Raw genomic sequence first — 9,712 nt, 5'->3', positions numbered from 1 at the left:
TGTCCCCAGGCCGTAGCCTCCCTGAACCATGAACTCTCCCTTCCCCTATTGTGCCAGGCCCTGCCAAGCTCCTGTGGCTGATGCTGTTCATTCCGCCTGGAATGCTCTCTTCCCCCAGTTTCTCAATCCTGGCAACTCTGCCACTGTCTAGTCAAGTGACCTTGGGCATGTTACCAGCTGTCTGTTGAGCCTCAATCCCTTCATCTATGAAAGAGTGGTCACTGAACCTGCCTCATGCGACTTTGAAGATAATATGATATATAGTTGAGCGTGATCATTGCAGTTGTCTCCAAAGCAGTCTCCTGCTTCCAACCTTGTCCTGCTTCTGTGTACTCTCCTCACAGTGATCCTGTGATGAGGCAGTCAGATCAAGTCAAGCCTCTGCTCAGAACCCTCTCGGCAGTAGATTCCTTCTCACTCAGAGGAAAAACTAAATCTTAGCATGGCCTGTAAAGCTTCCCGTTACTTATCTGACCTCATCTCCCACCCCAGGGCTACTGTGCATGGTTGATCGGGCTGGGTTCTGCGCAGCTCATTGTGGTGCTTGTGAGTGATTCTCTCCTGACTTATGCAGTGCACAACTTGTGCGTCTGCACATGCTGGTCTTGCCTGCCCCTCTCTCACTCCTCTCCAGCCGCACCAGAATTCTTGCTGTGATTCAAACCTGCCAGATATGCTTCCTGTTCTAGCTCTTCCCATTGGCTGCCCTCTGCCTGGAACATTCTTCCTCCAGATGTCTCTATGGCTTATTCTCACTTACCTTCTTCATGTCTTTTCTCAAATGGCACCCTATTTAAAATTGTGCCACCTAGTCAGATACTCACTTTTTCCCTTTTCTGCTTTATTTATCCTCTTATCACTTATCACCATGTAGCATATTATACATTTTACTCATTTACTTGGTTTATTGTCTGTCTTTTCTCAGTAGAACATTAGTTCTATGAGGGTGGGCACTAGTGTTTCTTTTGTTCACGGCTTACAGTAGTGCTTACAGCAGTGCCTGGCAGTAGGGGCTCAGTAATGAATGAGGAATGAGTTTGTATTAATGCAGGTGGAGTGTTGGGTACAGTGCTTGGCACACAGTAAGCATCCAATATAAGTTGGCTGCCATTATTTTTATTGTTGTTGTTAATTATCCTTCAAGGACCAGATCAAATGTGACTTTTCTGATCCCTTCCCCAACCCCTTCTCAGGCTGAATTAAATCCCCACCACCTTTGCTCTTTTTCCCTCTTATCTCTCTGCTTGGCATTTATCACGCTGCATTAGAAGGACTTACCTCACACTGAAATCCTGTGAAGCAGACTGGCCTGTTCAGATTTGTGTCTTAAGTGCCCTGTACCCACCAACTGGCACATAGTAGGAGCTTAGGAAGTGCTTGACTGCTGGCAGCCGTGGCAGGTAAAAAGAGCTTCCTGATTCATCAGGATCCTTACCAGGGGTCCTGACTCCAGCATCACCACCTAATGTTTGTACCTTCCTCCCAAGGAGTGTCAAGGGAGAGTTTGACAACCACTTAATTTGGTCTTTTTAGAGCAAAGTTTGGGGACAGGAGTCCCCTGGATGACAGCATGTGGGTCACCTGATTGTTCCACATATAAGAGTCTGGCCCTTTGGTTACTCAGGCTCTGAGGGTTTGGGTCATTCAGGGGAGACATGGGTCATTCATGTGAGGAAGACCAATGTGTTTGGAGGGGCCGGGGAGAAAAGGCTTGAGGTGCTCTTGCTTAAGGGATTTGGGGGCGGGGGAGGTAGAGAAGAGCATGGCTTCTCCGGGTGGCATAAGGAAATAAGAAACAGGAGAGCAGCCCCCTGCTCAATCTTGGGGGGCAGTGAGTGCCTTGGGAGACATGGTTAGGTAGGTGGTTTGGGCCATGTGAGGGAGCACCTTAAATACCAGGGCAATGACTTTGGCCTCTTGCATTTGGCAGGAGAGGTCCACATTGGGGATTTTGGTGGCTGGGGGTAGGAATCAAAGGGGACAGGGGATGTCCAGAGGTGCTCTGGAGTCATTTTCTTTTCCAGGAGTGGAGTTGTCTTGTGAGACCTGCATGTGGCATGCAGGGGCCATGCTTTCGGAGACCAGCATTGGCACCCTCAGGGCAACAGAGTTTCATCTGAACCAACAAAGTTCAGGGACCGAGGAGTTAGCGTCCTTGGCTAAGATGCTCAGTGTCTTGGGGTCACTTTCTTTATCTGTGAGATTAGCAGTGAGCAAGCTAAATCCCTCTTGCCTTGGGTCAGGATTAGCCTCAGAGACTTGAGAAGGGCTGAGTCTTCTGGCTACTCTGTGGAGAGGACAAGGCTTGCTGTTGAGCATCTGAGGGACTTGAAAGTTATTCACTTGTCCGAGGATTGATTCTTTATGCAAACTTTGGGAGGGTCCTCTTCTCATTGCCTTTGTCTGCTTTGGGATGGAATTCCTGAAATGATCTTGGCTCTGTGGACCCTTCCCATCTCTCATTCTATGCTCCTAAGCAGGGCCCCTGTTCTGTGCCCAAGGCTCTCATTGAGTATGGCTACCACTATTCACTCTGGCCCTGTCCACTGAGATTTCTTCATAGCTTTCCCTTAACTCTCCTTGCATCTGATCTCAAACCCTGGGCCTAACCTGCCCCAGCTGGGGCAGCCAGGATGGCATGAACACGTATATCCCTACGGTTACCATCTTCTTTACTCCTAACGTTATATCCTCAGCCTTTTTCCATGTGGGCCCTAGCTTTTTCCATGCTCATTTAAGATGGCTGCATAATATTCTCTCAAGGGAATGTCTTCGATAAGCATGAGCTTGTTACAGAGCATTTAGATTGCTTCTAATTTTTGCTCTTTCAGCTAATGCTACATTAAGCCATCTATGTGTATTACAGAATCATTTCATTAAGTTGGCATTTATCTAGCTAATGGCAATGGCCCAAGATTTGATAGAGAATCAGAATTTATTTTTTCAAGAAGAATGTCATGAGGATATATTAAAAATGTATTCAAATGCTAGGAACCACCTCTGTTGTGTTTTTCATGAATGAAGAAGCAGGGTAACAGTCATGTGAAATTAGATTTAAGTGAAAGGCTGCATATATTCAAGTAATTCATGACTTGTTTGTTCCTAAGTGTGGGTGAGCCAAGAAATCCTCTTAAGGAACAATTTACCTGTGCAAATTGTTGAATTCTGTATCCCTACGTCCAGTGCTTTGATTAAAACAATAACAAAATAAAATACACAGTGATCCCTTCTGAAGGATGTTTTTAGAAATGTCCTAAAACAAGGAAAAGTAAATAGGATTTCTGAAAATAAACATGCCTTCTTAAGTGAGAGTGAGCCTGTTGGAAAGCGCTGTTAACAGTGGAAGAAGGTTGCAAACTTGCTGAAAGTATTTGGCTTTTGGTTGGCCATTAGGAAATGACAGAACAAAACTGACAAATAAACATCATTGACTTGGTCCCCAGTACTGTTTTGAGCCCAGGATCACTGTTTTGTCTTTGGGGTGACAGAGAAGGCTTCTTCTGACCTGTCGATTTGTGGTGTTCTTATTGTTTAAGTCTGTGGTTGTTTATTATATAGACCTAGGCTCTAGGCTTTGCAATTTAGTTTAATCTGGCAAATGTTTACTGAGTCTTTACACTGTATAAGGTTTCAGGGAATAAAAATTTGGGGAGAAAGAACCCAATGCACCCCTGTTTCTGAGGAGCACATGACCTGGGAGTGGGAAGGATGAAACAAGTTTAAAACCAATGATTGTTCAAGGGAGATTAGGAAGAGAGAGGGCCTGGGAAAAGTCAGCTGCACCCTGTTAGAGAAGGGAGAAATTCCATCTCTCTGCGGGGAAGGGGCAGGGAAAGAGATAGGGGAATAAAGACTGGTTTTATGGAGGTGTTTGCTTTTGTTAATACCTTTAAGGACAGACTGAAACAGAGGCTGAACATTCCCGGCAAAGGTAAAAGGTCTGAGTAGAGGAGATGGAGGAGATGGAGGAGATGGAGGAGGAAGGACATGTGGCTATGTTTGACCAAAGCAATGGGTGCATGTAGTAATGGTCATAGCCAATATGTTATGGGGTTGATCAGGTACCAGGTGTGGTTCTGAGAGTTTTGTAGGTATTAACTCACTCACTCCACACAGTGGCCCAAATGATCTACTGTCATTATTTACATTTTACAGATGAGGAAGGGATCACTGTCCAAGATCGTACTGCTGTAGGGCCTAGTTCATCTGGCTCCAGAATCTGTGCTTCTAACCATGGAGCTGTGCTGACTCTCATGTAGGGGAAGGACAGGCACTAGAACCAGGAAGGAGCATCAGTGTTTGGGGGTGCAGAGGGGAAGAGGGTCCAGAGATGGAAATGAGGATTGGAGAGGGGAGCATGGGGGAGTTTGGCAAAGCCATGAGGGGCCACAGGAATAGAGTTTCAAGGAGGGCTTGTCAGCAAGGCCCAGGGCTGCAAAGAGTTCCAGGAGGGGAGACCCGATGGTAGATCTAGGCCAAGGAGAAGGCTGAGAGAGCCTCTGAGAGGAGCAACAGGGGGACAAACACAAGAAGCCACTGCCTCTGCCTCTCCTGACTGCGTGCTGCTGTCTGTTCTGGCAGGAGCACGGTCGTTGCCCGTCATTGTCCGTGTCCTCTTAATCTGTAGTAAGAGGCAAGCATGACAGAGGGGGCAGGTGAGAGCAGGCACTGCTAATTTGGCAGACCTGGTGGCTTTTCCACAGCAGGCTTTTGAGAGCTGTTTGCTGTGCTGAGGCAGAAGTGTGCCTCCCCCCATTAAGAGGCAAGCATGACAGAGGGGGCAGGTGAGAGCAGGCACTGCTAATTTGGCAGACCTGGTGGCTTTCCACAGCAGGCTTTTGAGAGCTGTTTGCTGTGCTGAGGCAGAAGTGTGCCTCCCCCCATCTGAATACTGTGGCAATCGCTCTTTTTCCTAGAAAATTGGGCCCATGTGGGCTCTGTGTGTGGTTTATTTGAGTTCCATTTTTATAGCCTTATTACCTTGTCCTCATGATACAAGAGCCTCTCTCTTTCCTCAAGCTTTGCTGTGAAAATTGTTTCTTAAAAGGCACCAAGTTGTCTCATCGTTCGGGAGGTGCTCGCTCCACAGCAGCACTTTTCTGCAGACTTGGCAAACACTTTTCATTGCCTCTGCCACCACTTGTCATGTTTGTCTGATCACTGGCAATTTACCGAGCTGCTTTAGGCAGCTCTCGAGTCTCACTACCTAGGTGTTTGCCATGATTTCTTCCGGAATAGTCTGTGCATCTAAATATCCATTCAGCTCTCTCCTCCCTGAAATGTCTACCAATGACTGTGAGGGCCTGGAACCCAGTCTTGTCCTCTGGCCTTGAGTTGGTAACAGTAATAATTGGTATTTATGAAGCCTGAGCTGTTACCAGGCAATGTGCCAAGGGATTTTATGTTCATGATTTTAAATATTCCCAATCTTTATGAAGTAGGTACTATTATTTTCCCCATTTTACAGATTTAAAAAGTGACTTTTAAAGGGGTAGAGTAACTTGCCCCAGGTCACGCAGCTAATATATGGCAGAGCTGGACCTCAACCAGGTCTTTCTGACCTTGGAGCCCATGTTCTCCATTCATCTGTTCATTCATTCTTTCATTCATTATTCATTCAACAACAAATGATTGTCTACAACATGCTGGGAGCTGTTCTTGACCTAGGGTATACAGCAAAGGGGAATTAAAGGCAAAAATTCCTGCCTTCAGCTTACATTCTAATTTGGGGAGAGAAAAATAGTAATAAATGAAATATACATTATGCTCTGTGGTAATGAGGACTGTGGAGAAAAATAAAGCAAGGAAGCCAGCTAAGAAGTATTGGGAGGATTTTAAATAGAGTGGTCAAAGAAGGCCTCATTGAGAAAGAGCCCAGATTGTTAGGTTAGATAACAAACCCCCAAATTTCAGAGTATCAACACAATAAAACTTTATTTCTAGTACAAAAAAATTCCAGTGTGGCTGCCCAGGTTAGCAGGCATCCTTCCTCGTGATCACTGAGAGATCCAGACTCCTTCTGTCCTGTGTCTCTGCCCTCTTCAAGGCCTTCAGATTCCTTTCCAGTCAGCTGGAGCATGAGGAAAGAGGGGGGGACCAGTCTGGAGGAAGCATACATGCCCCCAACATTGGTCAGAACTCAGTCACATGTTTACTCCTAACTTCAGGGGGTGGGGTGGGGAAGTGAAGTCTAGCCATGTCCATGTGCCCACAAGGAAAAGGACATGGGTTCTTATGAACTCATAGCATAATGTGTGCCACAGTGAGTGAGGTGAAGTGAGCTGTGTGTTTAGCTGGGGGAAGAGCATTGTACGCAAAGAGAACAGCAAGGCAGAGGCTGTCAGTGTGGCTGGAGTGGACTGAGGAGGGGAGGAGAGGTGGAGGTAAGTGCAGAGACATAATGGAGGCCAGGCCATTGGGTCATTGTCAGGGCGTGGTTGCATTGTGAATGACAGTGGGTTTGGGGAGGAATGACAGGATCTTAGTTATGTCTTGAAAGGATCACTGTGGCTGCTGTATTGAGAATGGATGGAGGCAGCAGGGAGGACTTGGGGAGAGTGGGTGTCTGCTGTCATTTTCTGAGTGAGAGGTGAGGGGGATAGTCCCAAGCAGTGATGGTAGAGGGGTAAAAAGCAGTCAGATTTGAGATCTATTCTGAAGGTAGAACAGCAGGTTTTGCTGTGGGATTGGTAGTGGGGTGTGAGAGAAAGAGAGGAGTCAGCATTATAGTGGGGCTGGCTGGTTAGCTTGGCTGGCTAGAGTGCAGCCTTGTAACACCAAGGCCCTAAGTTCGGATCACCATACTGATCAGCTGCCCCCCCCCCAAAAAAAAGAGATTATTTTGAGGTTTTGGCTTTTACCTAATGAATAGGTCTCACTTCCTACCGTGAGAGGTAAGAGGAGGGGACATTTTTTGGAAAAGATATCTGAACGTCCTCTGGGGCCTGACCTATCCCCATAGGCTCTTCTACTCCGCAGTACTTTCTTGGGCACAGATAGGCAATTCTCACTTGTAACTAAGACAGAAGGAAGGCGTGTACAACTCCTCCTAGCACTAGCATGGATGAGACAACACTGGCAATGGCTTCACATCATCATCTGGGGTCTTTGTGACAAACTTTGAGTCCCCCTTGGGGTGATATGGGAGGGACCCAGTGTGCCCTCTGGGTGGCTGAGACATGCCCAAAGGGGTAACTTCCAATCCCTGCTGTCTGCAGCCACTGGCAAGGCCCTGCTATAGTGTGACATCATAAGCATGTTGGGGAGTGGGAGCAGAAAGCACTTTTCTGGTGCTTCCTGACACTCATGACCTGCCAAGGCAAAAACTTGAGATGGGACTTTATAATAAACCATGATCTCACTTGGAGCATAAAAAGGAAGAAAGTCCATCTCAAACAGGATAGGGCATGGGCTGTGGTAAAAAATATTGCATGCCTACTAGGTGCTGGGCACTGGCTAGGTATTTTGATTTCACTGGAAAGCAAAACAAATACGCTGTCTCTGCCCTCCCAGCAAAGATGGACCCATGTGGCTACACCACAGAACGATTAATTGGGAGAAATTGTAGTTACACCTATTTCCTTTTCTTTCTTTCTTTTTTTTTTTTTTAACTATTGTGAATGGTATTACATTTTTAATTTTGGTGTCTACATGTTCATTGATAATATCTAGAAATACAATTGATTTTTGTATTTTTATCTTGTATCCTGCATAACTATTGTGAATGGTATTACATTTTTAATTTTGGTGTCTGCATGTTCATTGATAATATCTAGAAATACAATTGATTTTTGTATTTTTATCTTGTATCCTGCATGTTTGTTAAACTCAGTAAGCCTTTTTTTGTTTCTTCCTCAGGATTTTCTACTTAGACAATCATATCGTCTGCATATAGGGATTTTTTTTTCTTCCTTTCCAATCTGTACGTTTTTTATTTCCTTTTGTTGCCTCGCTGTGCTGCCTAGGACTTCCAGTGCTATGCTGAGCGGGAGCAGTGAGAGTGGACAGCATCACTTTGCTCCTAATCTTGGGAGAAGCATTCAGTCTTTCATCATTAAGTATAATGTCAGCTGTAGGTTTGTTGAGATGCCACTTGCACTTTGCTGGTATGAGTGTGGGTGGAACCATGGGTTTTTTTGTGGTATTTGGCTGAAATAGAGTGGTTATTATCTGCAAGTTTTCTGTCTTGCTAGAGGGAGCTTTGGTTGGGGAATTTTCCGTTTATGCCTATTGGCATTTCTGGGTTGCTGGTTTCTTCAGTTCCAAGCCTGGGACACATAAGGCAAAAAGAAAATGCAGGAGGCTCACCACTGTGTTGTTCCTTGGGTCCTGAGGTCCCTCACTTGTCTGCTTTCTTTAATCTACTTTTCAGAGTCTTCTCATGTTTGTTTTGCATTTAATGTCCAGGGAATAGTTGTACTTAGCAGGTGGAATAGAAAAAAGTACATCTACTACACCTTCCTGGAGGTGGAAGTAGCTGGGAGAAATTAGAGCATATAGGTTGGGGCCAGTTTGTGAAGGGCCTTAGGTACCGGGGGTGTAATTCTGTAGGTGGTAGGAGGCTTTTGGAGGCTCAACTGTGACAGCAGCATGGGGGACTGGCTGTGGGTGTCCAGGTAGGAGATGATGGGGTCCTGGGCTGTGGCAGTAGACCTGGGGCAGAAAGAAGGAAGAGAAAAGTCCACCTTGGCAACGAGGAAGTGCACAGAGACTAGGCTGAGTCTGTGATTTCTAGCTTGGGATTAGGAAGGCAGATGGAGGAACCTAGGTGCAACAGAGGGGTATATTCTGGGCATTTTGGAACACGTCTGGAAGACTGGACTCAAGTGCTTCCCTTCAGGGAAGGCTGCACAGAGGAAGTCTGGCTGCTGTGTAACAGTCCAGGGAGTATGCATTGGGAACAGAGGGGACGATGTGGGGAAAGGCACAGATACAGGAAATGGTGTGATGGGCCTGTTGGGACTCCAGCTAGCTGAGGCATAAGTGGGTAGTTACTGGTTCCATAACTGGGAAGGATGCTGGAGGAGTTCACAGAAGGAAGAGTTCTGGAATGGGAGCTGATACTGCCAGTGGTCTGTCGGGTGTTTGCCTTCTGTTCTTTGTGTGTTAGCGTCAGTCTTCCCTATGGCAGACAGGCTGCCCTCCCCATGGGGACACAGCTGTGACAGCCTCAGTTTACAGTCGCAGTGAAGGGGGAGCTCCTTTCTCTGTATCTATGTATAAGTTCTAGAGAAAGGCTCTGATCAGCCTGGCTTGGATGATGTGCACATCGTTTGGCCTGGTCACTGCTGCCAGGGAGTAAGGTGCTCTAATCTGAGCTGCCCTGTGCACCCAACCCTGTTGGGGGCAAGCAGAGACTTTTAAAGAAAAAGGCAGAAAAAATGTATCTGGGGAAAGTAAGAAAGACTGTTTGGCGGAGCTTACTGTAATAGACTGTGAGGAATTTATGGTATGGTAGTGCAGGAAGTCTTTGTACAGTTTTAAGCAGGGGACTTGATCAAAATCGGGTTTTATTAAAATCATTCCAGACACTGTATGGGGTTGTGGCTGGAAATAAGTGACTAGAGGTGATGAGACTGGTTAGGAGGCTGCTGTTTGCAGCTCCAGGGAGGGTTGATGAGACCTGAGCTAATCAAGGTCCTGAGTTATTTGATCTGTACTTCACCTCCAGCCACAGCATTGGTGAAGTGGAGGGATAACCTAGAGACAAATA

The sequence above is a fragment of the Galeopterus variegatus genome, unplaced genomic scaffold, assembly GCF_000696425.1.
Source record: "Galeopterus variegatus unplaced genomic scaffold, G_variegatus-3.0.2 Scaffold3468, whole genome shotgun sequence".
Taxonomy (NCBI): Eukaryota; Metazoa; Chordata; class Mammalia; order Dermoptera; family Cynocephalidae; genus Galeopterus; species Galeopterus variegatus.
Note: the sequence above shows the minus strand (reverse complement) of the source record.